Source organism: Astatotilapia calliptera, chromosome 16 (assembly GCF_964374335.1).
Source record: "Astatotilapia calliptera chromosome 16, fAstCal68.1, whole genome shotgun sequence".
NCBI classification, from domain to species: Eukaryota; Metazoa; Chordata; class Actinopteri; order Cichliformes; family Cichlidae; genus Astatotilapia; species Astatotilapia calliptera.
In genome coordinates this window covers 32,612,073-32,629,346 of record NC_137437.1, presented here as the reverse complement: position 1 = coordinate 32,629,346, position 17,274 = coordinate 32,612,073, and the positions used below count along the sequence as shown (strand labels likewise).

Here is a 17,274-nt window from a genome sequence, read left to right as displayed (position 1 = left end):
CTGACTACGTCTTTGTGTACAAACAGGTGACAAATTAAAGGAAAATCTGTATAACACATCTTAGTAGGCGTTGTGACACCAAGTGCCACCACACCAGCTTCAAAAAGCCTCATCTTTGGAACTATGCTGAAGGGATAGACACAGTTCTTCCAAAAGTTATTCCCGCAGGAGTCCAAAATCTCTCACAGGTGTTCGGTTGAGTTGAGTTCTGGATACATTTTCAGTGCCCTAAGGATGGTGGCTCATGCTGGAAGAGACCATTTTATCAAAGGATAAAGGTCACTCTGAAAAACTACAGACTCTCCATGACTAATGTGAGACGTGGCCCCTCATTTGTATTTGTTTCTGTAGGAGGTACTGTGAGACTTTAGGGAGTCTAAAGGCTATGGAGATGCACTTGTGGGCAGTGCTCCAAAAAGGCAACAGCTTTTTGTCCAGGGGAGACTGCACAATCTAGGGGAAAGCTCACTGGTTATAAAGTTGGCATGAACAGGACGATAAGAGACAACAGTTCTTTCTGTGAACTATAATTGATGGCAACTAAATTCTATTTTTTATATCCATAATAAAACAAACTATTACACATTACAAATCCCACAAACTACACTAAGTTGCAACAGCTTCTCTCACTTAAACAACTCAAAATAATGTGCATATAATTTTTAAAGATAACTGGATGTCAACTCTTTTCTCTTTTTTAATCAATTCCATAATTTTCCTTGAAACTGCTTTGAACCCGTGTTCATACCAGCGCTCATGCTGGGGCTGGTGGCTTGTAGCTGGTTAAGCTTAGCCTTTGTTAGTTTCTTTAAATATATCCATGTTTACCTGGATGGAGGTATTTTAAATGTCTCAGTTTTTCTGGTGTCTCTGTGGTTTGTTTTGGCAAAATCTCTGTCTACACTCATGGTGAAGAGCTGCAATGTCAATCAGTCTTAGGTGAAGAAATAAATAATAAATAAGTTGCCTTTTTGTCTTTTCCATAGCAGGGGGTAAATTAAAGGAGAAACAGAGAAAAATTGGTGTGTTTCAAGATAGTTACAGAGTGGAGAGACTTGCTTTTAGAAGCAAAGAAGAACAGTGCATATTTTCATTTACTCAATTTTATTCTGATACTGCCCCCTGGTCACAACAGACACCCCCAACATGACACGACTATGCTGGACCTAAAGGGGAACAACTGGACCAAACCTTGTTCAGACACCCCCCAACATAATAGAGCCATAAGACCTAACTTTTTTTCTTGGATACGTCAAACGCCAGGACGAGTGGAATACATTGTACAGCTTAAAAGGGCTAATTATAGACTTTAATTTCTCTTTCATTAGAAATATTTGAAAGAAAGATATGAATACTTGAGCTGGACATAAGTGGAGCAAAGAGGTGGTTAGCTTCTTTCCTCCTGAAGATGTGTGCAGGATTAATAAGGCTCATATCCTCTACTCAGGGAAATACATTACTCCTAAAGCACAGAGGAATAAGCTAAACTATAATTAGAGTGATAAAAAGGAAGAAAAATATTGATAATGTCTTTAAAAGATTTACATTAAATTGGGTTTAAGTCTTCAGTGGAAATGAGTAAAGATATCTTGCTTGAGCCATATACTTTCAAATGAAAGTTTCTTGGATGGATGAGCAACAATTATCTGTTCTAATATCAGCATTCAGAAACAGACGGCAAGAGATTAATAAACACCAGTGGCAGAATCTGATCAAGGGTACTTGATCTGATGCTTGCAGGGTACCTATCCCGTCAGGCAGAAAACAGACGTGGCTGTAAATCAAAGGAATACTCATAAAACTGACCTAGCAGGTCCTGACTCACTGCTGATCAAGGAACTAATTGATGGCAAGACTTATTTATTGAACAAGTTGCATGTCGCAGCAGATAAGACCCAATTCCTCTATGCAGCTTGCAAAAAAAGAAACAATCTGTGGGTGACCACCAACTGCTGGCTGGAGGCACTACACTCACTTTTAAAACAGGACTTGAGGTTTGAAAACATTAACTTTTCAATTTGTGCATATTGTCAGATTAAAACATGGCTGTTCAGAACATAGATTGTTTACTTGCTTTGACACAAAAATGGCAGCATTTTTCACATGGGCAGTTATATACACGTGTATACAACTATCAGTGTGCTCAAAATTCACTCACACAGGTTGTGAATTTACCTGTAGAGGTGGGTGGAGCTGTGTATAACTAATCTGCATGCAGACAATAAAGCAGCTTATGGCAGACATTGTACGCCAAATGCGTTGCAGATAAGAGACCCCTTCATTTTGTAGAGAGATACTTCCATCACATCAGTCCTAAGCTTAAATCTGAAATGAAACAATCAGTGATTTGTTTCACATGATAAAAACCTTTCACACTGCACAAATATGTGGGTAAATGCCTTTTAACTTAGTCTTCAAAAGTGACAAGGGAAGTGTCAGAAGAAAACAAACAAAAACATTTTTAGAAATGTGCCATTAGTATTCCCAGCTCCGTGTCTCAGTGCTCATTCATGCAGATGTCACACAGGATGAACTGATTCTAATAACCGCTGTGAAACGTAATTCATCAGACAGTAACGTAACAGCCCATAAAATTAACCTGACAGGCCTCAGTTTGCTCTCTGCATTTGTCCTTTATGCAGTTTGACTTCATTAAGTGGACGCTCAAGTCACATTTTCACATCTCAGGGTCAGGCTTCCCCTTTTATATATATCAAGATTCTGTTTTGCTGCACACACAGTAATCAGAAAGAACTGCAGCAAATTTATGGAATAAAACAAATTTGGTGAAAATATAATATATAATAGGACAGGATGCGAGACAGATATTAAAACGTGAGGCTTATAAAATTATAAACAGTATAGAAGATTACTTTATTAATATAGTGGAAAAATACCCAATTAAAAAAATATTTCTCATTTATATATAAAAGGCTTACAAATGAAAACATGCAGAACACTGCAAATATTAAGGAAAAAAATAGGAAAGTAAATATTATAACTGCTGATAAAGTGCGGGAGGAGTCGTGTACAGTTTGCCATAAAGGAATTGAAAGCTAACTATGGAAAGAATTTGACTGGAAACTAAAAAATCTCTCACAATCTCTTCATATGTGAAAGAACCCAACTGTTGGAGAAAATGTGGAAAAACAGGAGCACTCACATATCTTTGGGACTGCCCAGTAATCCAAGGATTTTGGCTACGGGTCAAAGAAGAAACTGATCAAATCTTACCAGTGAATTCTCCATTAGAGCCACTGATCTTTTTTTGGGAGCTACACCAACAGAGACATACAGCTCAGACCAAAGGCACAGTCTACTGATACTGATTGCTAAGAAAATGATAACTGTAAACTAGAAAAAAACAGAACCACCATCCATAACTCAGTGGGTACAGAGACTGAAAAAGGTCCAACACAATGGAGCGAATGACGACAAATCTGCAACTGAAACTGGCCATTTTTCAACAGAGGTGGAACTGCTGGGTTACACCGTACCTGAGTGACTGAAGGATTTGGGTTATTGTAGCAAAGCCACTATTGTGATAGAATAGTTAGAAGGAGCTGTGCTTTTCTAGGATCGATATGGTTTTGTCACAAACTTCCCTTTTTGTATCCTTTTTTTAAAAATATGATTTTAATTCAAGTCGTATGTCAGTGAATACTGTCGTTTTGTGGAAAGATGAAAAGAAGTTAATAAAGACAGGGTTTTTTTAAAAGTGAGGTGCAGTTAGTTTCATGTGTTGGCCTCATGGTCTGATACGCTCTCACACAATTAAATCTTTTTTTAAATACTTTAGAACAAAAAAAAACATCCTTACTGAAATTTTCATACGCACGATGCAACTGTATTAACATGTAAAAATGCTAATTCTGAAAATTGTGTAGCAAGTTTTCATGTGTTGTATCTTTTCAAAGACAGAATTTATCATGTTTGCTCTTCCTCCAGGTTAATATTTTTGCCTCATATTGATAATAGCCCGTTTCGACTAAGTGCACTATTCTTTATTTTGTATGTCTTTCTTAGTTTGCCTCCGATTCTTGTTGTCCAGCGGTTGTTGTTTTCCTAATTTGCACTTATTTTAGACTGATTAACGAGATTTCAGTGGGACCATTTTCTATTTAACTGAATAACCAGTTGAGATAGTAAGTAGAATGTTTATACTGGTTTTGTGCACCGTTTTCTCTCCAATCTAAAAATGGAATTGGCCTAAATGAGCTCAGTAACCATTGTTCAATGTGTTTGTTAGAATCACAGACAGTACAAAAGATGGACATAGCTTCTAAAGTTGGAAAAGTAGAGCAAATGCTTTAGGGTTTAAACCTTTATTACTTATTATTTTTAAAAGCCACCAGGGGGCGATGCCTGCGGTTGCTAAAAGACTTCCAGTCCTGTTGAAGTTTAATGGAACACAGTCCTCTGTCCTGGCTTCAGTGATCACATTCCTGATGATTTTATAGCCACACTCTCATTTTACATCACAATGAATAAAACATAATTTTGTAAACTTTAAGTGTCAGTAAGGAGGATTAATCAGAGAATGCTCCTTTGCTAATCACTTCTAACAGTTTGACTCTCAGACATGAGTCTTGCTGAGTCTTGTCACATCTAATTTAAAACACCAAGAAATCATCAAACTTCTCACCTCAAGGTCTCAAAACAGGATTTCACAGTGGCTACTTCCATCTTTTACACCATCTATAGTTAGATTGTATAAACTATGCATCTATTTTTAAATCACAAAATAAAAGGTTATAGTTCATGTTCACCAATTCTGGCAATACTTCTATCATCACAGTAAAACACATGTAAACTTAATATTTAGCAAATAAATGATAGGAAATAACTTCTCCCACCTTACATTAGAATTTAGGGGATTTGTAATTTATTTACATCAAACACAAACAAATAAACGTGTAATCGCATACAGTAAAAAGTATGCGCATGCAGTGGGTCTCGTCTTATCAACACTGCACATGAAACGAGCAGAAACCCCACACACCACACGGTTGACTACCAGACAGTTTGTGTGATGAGCAGGCAGAAAGGCGAGCCTCTCCGGACATAAATATGTCCAGCTTTAAGATATACAACTGGCAATTCCATCTCCAGTCGAAGTCTCACCAATTGCTTTTTGCCCCTTCCCTACAACTCATGCAGGCGTATAATCCACAAGACAAAAACACGGCCTTGCCCACGTGCAGGTGCTGCACAGGCTCATAATCACACCGTGGCAGTGTGAGAGAATGGATATTTAAAACAAAATGAAAACGATGCCTGCGTTTAAATGGAGGTCACACTAACAAATCCATCAATGGGATGTGGAAGCTCTGCGCAGTCAAGTAGAAATCCAAGAACACAGATAGAGTCTTATTCATGATAACTAGCAATATTCGAGGATCGATACTCTCGGACTGAGGACTTTAAAATGTGCTTTGCTTAAATGTTACTTTTGGACAAAAATTGAAATTTATAAATTGTCCCAATAAATAAAATGTTTTAGTCCAATGTCTCCAGTGCTTCCCATTTACAGGCCTTATTTTGATTGGGCATCTAGGTATGCTAACGGCAAACCCCTATTAGCATTATTTATTCATATTTTCCATCCATTTGTGATTACGAAGCCATTAGTGGTCAATTAACTGGCCATCTAGCCTCGGCTCCTTCACTGTACCCATTTATTTTACTAGCTCAAGTCAGGTCTACTTACATTGATATATGTTCTCTGGTATTTTACTTTATGTCCACATTTGAAACTGAAGTTAAGACCATAACCTCTAACATCTGAGTGCTCATTTTACATGGAAATAATGTTAGAACCATATATCTTATGTCATTAGTGGCAGCTGGGCTTGCCTTTGCATCATTCTAATCTACAGCTTCTCAAACCTCAGGAGAAACTAAAGTATTTCTCCTGCTTGGGCACATAAGCCGATTTCTTACCAAGAAAGCTTTCCCTCTCTTTCACAAAGGCCCCAAACTGGCTGTCATTTGTATCAGTTGGATACTGTTGCAGTTTTGCGCTGGCAGCTATTTGGCTTATAGTTCTTTTTATTATTATTATTATTAGTATTAGTAGTAGTAGTAGTAGTAGTAGTAGTGTTAATATTATTATTAATACCTTTTCTTAGTAGCTGCTGTGTGAATCTCCTTTCGTTGTGTCCTGAATGAGCCGGGCTTAACAAAAATCATAGCAAAGCCACTGTCATAAGTTAAATTATGACATCAAAATTTAAGCAGTGGAAAAACAGCAGCTTGAAAGTGATTGCGAGTTAACGAGAGAGAGAGAGAGAGAGAGAGAGAGAGAGAGAGAGAGAGAGAGAGAGAGAGAGAGAGAGAGAGAGAGAGAGAGAGAGAGAGAGAGAGAGAGAGAGAGAGAGAGAGAGAGAGAGAGAGAGAGAGAGAGAACACTGGCTTAATCTGTAAATTGACTGGTTCCCTTCTATTCTACTTGAGCAAGTCTAAGTGTTCAAGTAAAAGAAAAAATTATATGAGTATGTCTGAATGTTAGAGCATAGCACCTCTATGCTCTAAAATCCTGCTAAATACTATAAGGTATATATAGCTTATATAGTTCATAATTTATAGCTTCTAGTTTACAAAGAACTTTAGACTTGGCAATGTGAACAAAGCTATTTTTATAAGTCAGCTGTATCAGAATTTAGTGCAGCTGCAAAGTGATAGATTTCATCCACAGCATATCATTGGCTTTAATAAATAATATACAACATGTGAGGTATGGATAATATCACTTTTATAACTAAAGATTTAGTTATAAAAGTGATATTATGTAGGCCAGTGACGCAGCAAGTGCACATCAAAGTTCAGCAAACTTTAATTCTCTGTGAAGTCATAATGGAAATTCACGACAATGTAAAAATGTTTCCGTGTGTGTTGCTCACAGAGTGTCAGTGACGGGCAAAAACACCTCAGAAGCAAAAATCCTTAAAACGCAGCACTCAAGAAAGCTGATGCACACTCTCCAATAAAAATAGCATGACTAATCCCTCCTCACAAATGACAAGGCCTAGTCATCTCACACACAATGACTTCAAAGCTAGGCATTTGCCACGATTCAGACCGGAGTGATGGAGCTTCATTTCTCTCCGTAGCATATAGGGTTAACTAAACAAGCAATTTCAGTGCGGCAGCATTTACTAAAAAGCTTGATGGGGCCAGCTAAGCTCCTGTGATTGGCCTTTGTGTGTAAAAGTGACCACTTAAGTGCTGTGCAGCCTCTCCTGAGTGTGTTTGTAGGCATAAGCATTTCCTCTGACTTTTTGCCTGCTTGCACTGTGCATTTGTGTGTGTCCTTGGGAACGTATTGGTGTGAGTTCCTGCTCGCTGGTGCATTTGGGGTTGATCTGCTGTGTGCGCATGTGTGCAAGAGAGCCATCTGTGTTTTTAAATGCCTTGATTTGTTGTGGTGCCGTAACAATTTAAACAAGCTTATGGTAATATGCTCATTTTTCAGCATTCACAGAGTCACATGGAATTTTCCTCAGTTAAAATATTATTTGTCATCATTGAAATGTTTTTTTTTTTTTCTTTAGCGTAATTTTTATGCCCCCAAACATTACTTAAAAGGCGATATAATCATTACAACACTGATGTAATTTGAAATGTTTTCATTTCATTTGTTGACATTCAGCTGGATGATATATGTTTAAGTTAAAAGCATCTATCCACTTGTTAAGTGTGACAACATGTCCAGGTGCAAATGCTAACTCAGTTCCCTGAAAGAAAGTACCTAACCAGGGCATCTTTCAGGGCTAAAATGGTCTTTTAACTACAATCAAGTGATCAGTGTGGCTGTTCTTCAAAGTGTCACAATCAAGCAAAGAGAGAATCATAAGGCTGAACGAAATCAGACATAGCTGTAGTCTAGCTAGCTCAAAATTGACATCTGAAAATTATAGATGTCAGTTTTGGGGGGTTAAGCTATTTGGCATAGCTTAAAATTCTCATTAAAGTGGCGGGGCTCAACACCAGTGGTCTGGATCAAGGCCAGTTAATGTACCCTGGCAGGGCTAATGTTTGGCCAATGTGGGGTTTGCTTTGGTTTGACATGCTGGTGCTTTAATGTGAACTTTAGTTTTTTTAAGTTCTACTTACTGCACACTGTTCACATTCATACTATACAGCACATGACTTTAGAAGAACGTTTTATGCTCGTGGTCCATTTAAAAAAAAAATGCAGCAGACAAGGCAACTAGCCAAGTGAGGAATTGTTTATGGCCAAGTACTGGCAAGGTTTTCAAAAGCCACCACAACCCTTTTAATCTCAATGCAGCTTTTGAGCATCACTTACTGACAACTGGGCTGACTGCCGTAGTGCCTGACAGATTATCAGAAGTGTAAACAGCTGTATTATAGGCCTGGCACAGCATTATCAGGTAATATGTGATTGCCAGCATTCAAGTAATTGTTTAGTTATTGATTACAAAGGATAATGCTGCTAAAATATAATGTTATGGCATTAGAAATACTTACTGGTTTATCATACAAGTAATAAGTATTATTATTATTACTACACACTGGTTCAGTAGCTATCCGTCACAATCAATAGCTCCCCTTACCTTACCCTATATATGTATTAGCTGAGAAAAGTTTAAAGTAAAACCAGTTAGCTCCAGCAGTGTTTTGATCTAGGAAATGAAAATCAGCATTCAGGCTGTGTCCGAATGAACTGACATATAAGCATTCAACAAGACCAACAACAACAACAACAACAATCTTTATTTATAGAGCACATTTAAAAGCCTTGGGCATACCAAAGTGCTTTACATAAAACAATAAAAGGTTCAAACATTGATAACGGATAAAAAAAATAAAAAATAGTTATGTAGAGTTATGTTCATAGATAAAAGCTACCAATAAGAATGACTACAGCACATGGGTAATAGCAAGATAAAAGCTGTACCACCATAATAAAAGACACCAATAGAAAGATAGGAGGGAATTAATACAAGAGGTCAATAGGTCACAGCAACCAAACAAACAAACAAACAAACAAACCAGCAATTAAAAGGTGGAGAAGGCAAGTTTAAAAAGATATGTTTTAAGCTGTGATTTAAAAGAATGAATAGAATCAGATGCCCGGATGCCAATCGGGAGATTGTTCCACAGCACAGGTGCAACAAGAGCAAACGATCGATCACCTCTAGTCTTAAGTCGAGATCTGGGCTGAGCCAGCAGTAACTGTGACGATGACCTTAAAGCCCTAGCAGGAGCATAAGGGTTTAAAAGGTCCTTAAGGTAGCTGGGTGCAGTGTTGTTAGTAATTTTAAAAGTAAACAACAAAATTTTAAATTGAATACGATATTTGACAGGCAACCAGTGCAGATCGGCAAGGACAGGAGTAATGTGGGCAAACTTGCTGGTTTTGGTTAGAATGCGAGCTGCAGCATTCTGAACTGTCTGTAATCTCTGTAAAAGGGAAGAGTGGAGACCACAATAAAGTGAATTACAATAGTCTAGCCTCGACGTTACAAAGGCGTGGATGAGCTTTTCGAGATCTTTATGCGGGATATAGCGCCTAGCCTTAGAGATAAGACGAAGCTGGTAAAAACTAGATCTGACAACAGCAGACACTTGTTTGTCAAGTGAAAAGGAGCTGTCAAATAAGACACCCAGATTCCTGACATTATCAGAGAGAGAACAACTAAGAAAACCAAAGGCATCCCGGAGTTTGGCACGAAGGGCATTACTACCAAAAATCATAATCTCGGTTTTCTTCTCATTAAGGATAAGAGAATTCGACAACAACCACTTCTTGGCCTCAGACATGCATTCTCGGAGGCTATTCAGAGACAGAGCAAGATCGTCGTTTAGCTCAAAATAGAGCTGGATATCATCTGCATAATAGTGATAAGCAATATGGTATTTCTCAAAGATGGCACTTAAAGGAAGCAAGTATAATGAGAAAAGGGTAGGGCCCAGCACAGATCCCTGGGGGACACCACAGCAAACAGGTACAGCCGAGGAAGAGGATGTAGCCAGATGTACCGTAGAGAGCCGATTGGAGAGATAAGATTTAAACCAATCCAGGGCAGCGCCCTTGATGCCTACAGTGTGCTCAAGTCTCGCTAATAAGATATTATGGTCAACCATGTCAAATGCCGATGATAGATCCAAAAGCACTAAGACTGAGGGGCGTCCATTGTCAGCCATTAGTAGGAGATCATTGAAAACACGAAGCAATGCTGATTCTGTGCTGTGATGTTGTTTGAAGGCCGATTGAAATTTATCATTTATATTATTCTCATCAAGGTAGGTCTGCAGTTGGAGCAGAACCACCTTCTCAAGTATTTTAGCCAGAAAGGGAAGCTTGGAAATTGGCCTAAAATTGGCAAAATCACTAAGCTCAAGGTTCCTTTTTTTTAGAACAGGTTGGATTATGGCATGCTTGAGAGCTGAAGGTACATAGCCAGAAAGCAAGGAGAAGTTCAATATGGACAATAAACAAGGTCCAATTACACTGAAACAATCCTTAACAATACGGGATGGGAGAGCATCATGTACACAGTTAGTATTGTTCAGTTTATCAATTAGACGCTTCAGAGTGGAGAGAGAAACGGGTTCAAATTGATAAAAAGTGGCCGAACAATCAGGAGTAGACATACAATCAGTCACCAGAGGAAGAGTAGATCTAAGAGATAAAACTTTATCTAAAAAATAGTTTGAGAATTTTCCACAAAGACCCGGGGAAGACAGCAGTGGCATAGAGGGACGGGGGTTCACCACAGAGTTAAAAATTTTAAATAGAATTCGTGGATTATCACCATTAGTGGTAATAATTTTAGAGAGAAAAGCCGCTTTAGCCGTTCTGGCAGCAGTTTGGAACTTCGAGCGGCTAATACGTAAAATATCATAAGAAGACTGAAGTCTATCACTCCTCCACTTCCTCTCATCACGCCAACATATACGTCGTAGGGCACGAACAGAATCATTTAACCAGCATTGTGAGAAAGTTCTAGGGCGTTTCATTTTGATGGGTGCAACAATGTTAAGAATCGAGGAACAGGTGGTAAAAAGAGTATTAGTAGAGTTCTCAAGTGTGTGTGGGGAAGAACAATCCAGCATACTAAATGGGGAGTTAACAAAAGACGTAGTAAAGTTGACCACAGTATTGGCATTAATAGTGCGCATAGGATAAAGAGGAGAGTTTAGGTATTGTCCAGTATCACCCAGGTCTACATCGAAGATGACCGGGGAATGATCAGAGAGACCAGTATTCCTGATTTCCTTAATGCAAATGTCCACATTGAATGAAAAAACCAAATCAAGGGTGTGGCCTTGAACATGGGTAGGCTCATTCACCCACTGAATAAGATTAAAAGAATCAGTCAGCACAAGAAAGTCTTTAGCCAATTGGTCATCCATACAGCAGACATGAATGTTAAAATCTCCAGAAACAATAACAGAATCATATTTAAAAAGAACGGATCCCAAAAAATCAGCAAATTCAGAGATAAACATCTTATAATATTTAGGCGGACGATAGACCACGACACACAAAGTGGTCCGAGAGCCCGTCAGTTCCAATAGCTGAACTTCAAAACTGGAATAGGTTGGAGAGGATAGCAGCCGTGCATCATGTTTATTATTGAAAACCGAGGCTAAGCCACCACCTCTACCAGTTAGCCTAGGTGAGCTAAAGAAGGCACAGTCAGGAGGTAGAAGCTCAGAGAAGGGGATGAACTCACCCGGAGAAGTCCAGGTCTCCGTTAGAAATAGGACATCCAGTCCCGAGGTGCGAAAAAAGTCATTTAGGAGGAAGGCCTTATTAGAAAGAGACCTGACATTAAATAAGGCCATCCGAATCCGGGGGGCCAGGACCTTTGTAGTAGCCCGTCGCAAGGAGCAAAGGTTGTTATGTTGAACACCGCGGCCAGGCGGTGTTATCCAAAATCGGGCAGAGTGATAAGCCACTGGGCGAGCAGGGTAGGTTTGAAGGCCGACGGAGCAAATCCAACGGTGGGTTAGCAATCTAGCCGCAGAGTGGCTGCTGAGATAGTGGAAGAAACAGGATAGCTCACGGCTTGTAGAAGGGAAGTCCATAGCCATGGCTCTGATATAAGCCTTAACGCGGACACGGACGCCGCTCCTCCTACCCCGTTTCCTGAAGCGTTTCCTACGGAGCATGGGAAGAGGAGGATAGGTCACATAGGTAGGGGAGACAGGCATCAGGGGGATAGTGGCACCGGCGGTCCCAAGGCAGTCAGGTCGTTGAGAACAGGAAAACCGAAGATTCAGGAGCGTGTCTCTGTCATAAGTTATTAGTGTACAATCACCTAGAGAACATAAAACCAAAGATAAAACAACGAGAAGTACAACGCCAAGGCGAAGACGTGGTCGGAGACGGTCAGCCATGCACACCGGCGCCATCTTGCTTCCACGTAAGGACCATTCACTACAAACTCATTCACTACAGCTAAGTGGCTGCTAACCTACAAACATAGACAGATGCTGCTGCCTCAGTGTTAACAGTAGCCATGCTCTGAGTGACCTTACTTTTAAACTAAATGATTAGTCTAAAAGTAAATTAGCTTTTAATTGAATCACAAAATTAGTAAGTACTTTCTTTCTTGTTTCTTTTATTCCTAGAAGACCAGATGAAACATCAGGGGACTGAACAGAGATCCACTGTGAATTTTACACTCTTTATTCACAACTTCCTTGTTACAAATACTTCATATAACCTGGCCTAATCTCAAACTTGTAACCCAAAATAGTCTGAAACAATTCACTCGTTCGCTGACTACGTTGGGTCACCTTGTTTAACAGCTCTCTGAGCTCAGCTATTCAGTATTTAGTAATAGTATTTATACACATGTATCACGGGAACAACAACTTTGCTTTAAGACACAGCTAATGGGGATTTTATTAAACAAACAATTAACAAATTAAGCAAAAAGCCTGTCTAAGTTTGCTGGTTTTACATAACACATGTCACAGATAGCGCTGAGACACAAGATGTAGTTTCCTTCCTACTCTTTTGATTTAAACACTCACAGCTTTTCCTGCATACGAGTCACTTTTTAACACCTCCATATTTCATATGGTCTCCCCTTAAACACATCTTAAACGGCACATTAATTTCATTCATGTCATGTGTGTGTATGAGAGAAGGATGCATTTACCATCAGTGAAGGGTGAGTCCTTCAGTAGACAGGGTCAGTGCTCTAATCTGAGGAGGTGATGATATTGTGAGGATATTTAATGAGAGGATAAGAGCAGAAGCGAGAGGTGGGGGAATTAGCCTTTTTAGATATCATTAAACATTAATATTCTCGGGGGACTGGAGCACACTGGGGTCCTTTTCATTGACTTTCATGCTGCGTGCTAATAGAGTTTCACCTCTGGGGACCTCAGCACCCCTCACCCACCCCTAAGTGCAGAGCTAAAGCTAATGGAAGATCAGATCGCCATCCCGCTTCTGAGGATGAGATTAGTGGGTGTGTGTACGTGAGTGTGTGTGAGTGTGTATTCGCTGTATATTGTAAGATTTCGTACTCTCTTTTGCACCCTTTCTATCTTTTGCTCACATATACATGCAAGCGTAGCATACATTAAATATAGCCATTAAAAGCTATTAAAATTCTAATGGACTTGCATATGTTACCATAATACTTAATCTGGGTGCCTAACATTGTCTCCTATGGCATGTTATTCTTACAGTATTAAGCAAATTGACGTTACCTGCTCTGTTGTTCAGGGGTTCAATCTGAATGACTGTTTAAGATATTTGCATTTTCACCTGCACGTTTGTGGGATAATCTATAATAAAGTTCAGGTTCTTCTGTGGTTTATATCAGAGACTGCTATAAACGCTCTATTTCAAACAGCTTCTTTCCAGCCTTGGATCTGTGTGATGTCATGTTCAGGTGATATCCCTAATATAGCCATGTCAGCCATACAGCTATGGGTGTCAGCACTGACGTTTAACTCACTGGCATTTACAATCTTTCATTTTTCGTTTTTTTTTTTTCTTTTCTTTTTTTTTTTTTTTAATGAGAGACAACCAACAAGAGGAACATCGACTTAAAGCTTAGGGTGGACTTATAGGGGGACATTTCAGACAGTCAATAAAATGAGGGGCTGCATCAAGTAGAGATGTACCAGTCCAATATTTGGATCAGATTTCTGTCAGGTCCCGATTCAAAAAACTGGATGTGATAGTATATGCGAGTCTCGTCCTCGCAGTGTACATTACAGATTAATTTAGCACTGGTACAGGATCAGTACTCTGCGTCGGCAGATCCGTTAACCCCTGTGTCTGTATCAGCTCAGAAATGGTAATGGCTGGATTGGTGTATCTCTAGCATCATTATAAGGCAAATGAAGATCGCAAATCACCAGATACTACAGTAGCTTTGCATGAGTCACAGACCAAAGTCCAAGAATATAAATATTCAAATGGAAATGTGCATGAGTCACATTTAAAACTGACCAGATTACTTTGAAATATGTTTTTTTAACTTAAACAAACATAGTCTGGACGTTTGGAATTTCATGTGAATCAAATCATGTAAAAGCAAATGGGTGCTGGTGATGTACTGGATGGTTTTAACCACCTGAGGCAAAGCCTTCCCATACTGGGCGGCGCATATTCCCATACCAATTTGTGATTTTTCCAGTTAGCACGCTTTCTATAGCTCCCTGACACGGGATTAGTCGTCTTAACATTCCTCAAGAAGATTTCTGAGTTTTCTTCGCCAGTGTGGAAGTGTGTGTCGAGCATGGCAGCTGTTCTGTGCATTCACCTTGTCCACCTGAGTGCGTGCCCTTGCCTTCTTTTTAGCTAGAACCTTTTAGATTAATAAAAATTAATTAATTATCAATTTTAATTAATTTAACATTAACTAATTTTTTAATCTAAGCACAGGTTACAAATGTGCATTTTGGACTGTACAATGTTTGTGTGTGTGTGTGTGTGTGTGTGTGTGTGTGTGTGTGTGTGTGTGTGTGTGTGTGTTATGCATTATATAACAATCAATTATGGAAACAATTATCCAATTGTCCTCTTTATGGCTCCTTTTCTATTGTTCTAAATATCTTTAAAATGGGTGGTGTATGGCACATGGAGCGCCAGCAGAGGGCGGTGACTCCCTTCTAAAGAGAAGAGGCTTGGCCATCAATACAGGAGCTCCTTTGCCCTGTGTGTGTGTGTGTGTGTGTGTGTGTGTGTGTGTGTGTGTGTGTGTGTGTGTGTGTGTGTGTGTGTGTGTGTGTGTGTGTGTGTGTGTGTCGTTCAGCTGGGTGTGGCTGCGCCTGAATGAGCCCATGTGCCCACTCTGCTAAGTGGGATGTGGGCAGATGGTGACACAGGGAGCTGTTATCGTACAAAACCCAAGACACACTGATACTGCAATTAATAAATGAATCCTTTTCCCCCCCCAGGGATTCCACTCGGGTCCTCTCCTCTCTCGGAGTGCTGTCTGTGAACATCTCAACCGCACAATGTAAGAAACATTAAGCACATTTTCATTTTTAAAGTTGAAACCCTTTAAAGCTTGCAGTTCATGCAGTTTGATAACATAGAAATCATCATGGAGTGAACGATGTGCTTTTAGATATTACACATCACCCTTACAGCAGTATTTTTCTTTCTTCCACAGATCCACTTAACCCAGCTGCCACGCTTAATTTGATCTAAATAAGCTTCTGCTGACCAGGCGCAGCAAAGTAAGTGCTTGTACCAAATTTGATTTATCTAAACACACAGAGCAAATTCACATCTTTTCCACGGCCTCAATCACAATCCCCTCCTAATGAATCACTTTTCTCCTCTTTGCACCTGACTTGCATTTTTGGAAAACCAAAGGAGTAACCTTTGCTTTGGGGGGAAAAAAAAATATCCACAGAGTTTTCGGCCTTCCTCCACAAGCTCAATTTTGAAACTTAATTTACTCGAGCATAAAATAAATGTTTGCTTATTGAACTAACTGTAAAGTAACACATAGAAATGTCTTTAATTATGTGGCCACCAATCATGCTTACATGGCTGAAAGGACCTTCCTGAACAAGGACCCTTGGTTATGGAGGTCACATTAGCCTTAGCCACAGATTTACAGAGGCCATGGGAAGCATGTCAGTCATTTTAATTTAAAGGTTTTTCAGTTCAAATGGTTACTATGAGAATGTCTTTCACACATCCAGCCATGCAGCCATAAGTAATACATTGTCAAAGATGATTACGCCTCAGTACGAGAAAAGTGTAGGTATGCATTTGAAAGTGTCTGACAACTTTTATTTCCAGGCTGGAGAGCTTCTATTCTCTCCTAGATGTGTTGACTGGTGTTAGAAAGAGGATCGATCTCACAGAGTTAGCAGAAGTTATATTTGTGACAGTGACAGCACAATAAAAAAATATGATAGTAGCACAGCTGGGCAAATATACATTTTCAAATGAAAATCCCCACTGCTGATTACAAATTGATAGGCACTGACATAAAATCATCAGTTGTTAATACAACTAATGATTTTTTAAAAGCAGGAAGAAGGAAGGGGAAACTTATCCCGTTGGATTATTGTAGACCTAATAAACAATATTTTTTTTGCAGATTACAGATGATAAACTTAGTAAGTAAGACCATCAGACAACCATTGATTGCTGATATTTGCATCTGATATTTGCAGATGGGTGAGTGTGCAGCAGAGGAACAAGGCACCACCTTGTGGCTATATTCATCAATTGCCCCTTACAGGCCAATTATTAGCAGACTTCTATTCTTAAAGAAAGAGACTACTAACAACTATGTGATCAAAATTAAGCACCACAAAAATTACCCTACAAAATCAGTGTGAACAGTAGCTGCAGGAAAACTTAAATAAAGGATCTATATTTATGTGTCTATATCTAATTTGCATGTTCCGACAAGTTTATAAAATCTTAAAACTAGTAAAAGCCTCATAATTCAGCCAACATGCAATAATTTAAACATGGCCACGCTCTCATATGATCTGTTTAGGTCCATCAGCCAGACGTCCAGTCACCTCATTCTGCTGAAAGGCTGATAGCCACAGGTCACATGACCTGGAAGAAAAAGCCTTGGAGACTTTTGGGATCCCTCTTTGGTCAGACACACCTTCTCATTGTTATTTCTTGCACACACTGTGAGTAACTTGACTGATGGGCTTGTCTATTCTGATTGAAAATCTGTGGTGGGAGAGGCTTAGTTTGCTTCAAAAGGAATTGATCCAGTGCAGAAGCACAGGTTTTATCAAGAAAATCTGCTCATTTATTGATAATCTATACTGCAATGCAAT

The 17,274-nt window shown here is 39.3% G+C and overlaps 1 protein-coding gene across 10 annotated transcripts in view; it reads left to right on the top strand.

The window, feature by feature from the left end:
• pcbp3 (poly(rC) binding protein 3) overlaps positions 1-17,274 on the top strand; it is an 84,488-nt gene that overhangs the window by 16,669 nt on the left and 50,545 nt on the right. For 8 of the 10 annotated variants that reach the window (XM_026145923.2, XM_026145922.2, XM_026145921.2 and 5 more), the window contains exons 2-4: positions 15,406-15,467; positions 15,624-15,690; positions 16,977-17,082. The gene's annotated coding sequence lies outside the window, so the exon portion shown is untranslated. Of the gene's footprint in view, positions 1-15,405; positions 15,468-15,623; positions 15,691-16,976; positions 17,122-17,274 lie in introns of all 10 variants that reach the window. The other 2 variants (XM_080290338.1, XM_026145912.2) reach the window with 1 other exon arrangement.